The sequence below is a fragment of the Magnolia sinica genome, chromosome 18 (assembly GCF_029962835.1).
Source record: "Magnolia sinica isolate HGM2019 chromosome 18, MsV1, whole genome shotgun sequence".
In the NCBI taxonomy this organism is placed as follows: domain Eukaryota; kingdom Viridiplantae; phylum Streptophyta; class Magnoliopsida; order Magnoliales; family Magnoliaceae; genus Magnolia; species Magnolia sinica.
The window spans coordinates 3364897-3366209 of record NC_080590.1 but is presented as its reverse complement, the minus strand read 5'-3'; the positions used below and the strand labels follow the sequence as shown (position 1 = coordinate 3366209).

The window sequence follows — 1313 nt, the reverse complement described above, 5'->3', positions numbered from 1 at the left end:
ACTCTGTGGGGCCCACCGTGATTTATGTATTTTATCCGCTCTGTCCATCCATTTTAATTGATGATTTTAGTCTTGAACCGAAAAATAAAGCATATCCAAAGCTCAAATGGACCACACCACAGGAAAGAGTGTGAATTGAGCATCTACCGTTGAAAATTCTTGGGGGCTGCAGAAGTTTTTTATCAAGCTGACATTTCTGTTTGCCCTTCATGCATGTCCGTGTGATCTTATGAACAGGTTAGATGACAAATGAATATCACTGTGGGCCGTAGGAAGATTTCAACGGTGGAAATCATTATTTCCACTGTTTCCTGTGGCGTGGTCGTCTTGAGCTTTTGTTATGCTTCCATTTCGGCTTCAAACCATAAAATGATCTGGAAAAACGGATGGACGGCGTGGATAAACTACATACATTCTAGGTGGGCCTAAAAGAGTTTACTCAGTACGATAAAGGTTCTAGTGTGTCCCATCCATGATGGCCCGCTCCTGGATGATCATCTCGAAATTGCCAGTAAAGAGATTTTGAGAAATTAACATATGCAATGAGCCTCACTTGATGTGGCAACACAAAGATCCCGGTCGTCTATTTATCAGGTTGGTCACGCATCATCGAAGAAATGGACGGCTAGAAAATGATAATTGATAACCAACACTAGGCTCTCAACATCAACATGAATGTAGCACTTGTTTGATGTGTGGACCGGCTAGGATTGAGGACTAGACAAATGAACCTGGTGCCGCGGGATGATCGTATGCGATCCCTTACACGCGTGGCACGTGCTTGATCTTGTTTATAGTTAAGGTAGGAAGAATAGTCCCACATCGGTACGCAGATACGGAGTCCCATCTTCCCAGCTCCTCCAAAAATGCTGGGACGGGATGTGGGAAAATCACGCAGCCGCGCGGTGAGCACAGAGCGAACTATTCTTTCGCCTTTTACTAAAGAATACCGTGTGCTCGCCGCACATAGCGGCATACGCCTATTTTTGGAGGGCTCCTCTTATTTAATTTAGAGGACCCGCTACCAATCTTTAAAAAGAAGCAATTACTTCCGTCAGGTTTTCACAATCACCGTGTATCTGCTACCATTGGCCTCATCTAGAAATTGCGCCTTCAATTGTTACCATTGGCCAGTTCCTGAAGAGACAAAATCTGCTGCGAGAAGAAATTGCACCTTCAATTGGGCCCATCAATGAGGTGGCTCATCGTTCGGTCATGCTTTCGATTGATTTACAGATAAAGAGGGAGCGGATTACTTAAGACCCCGGATCCTCTAAGGTGGGTGGGACACCTGACTGTGGGGGCCCCACTGT

At 45.2% G+C, this 1313-nt stretch overlaps 1 non-coding gene across 1 annotated transcript; it reads left to right on the top strand.

The window, feature by feature from the left end:
• The first annotated feature begins 896 nt into the window (after nt 1-896).
• On the top strand, nt 897-1016 carry LOC131234065 (U5 spliceosomal RNA). Its single transcript, XR_009165478.1, has one exon. It is a non-coding gene; the product is annotated as a U5 spliceosomal RNA (small nuclear RNA).
• The last annotated feature ends 297 nt before the right edge of the window (nt 1017-1313 follow it).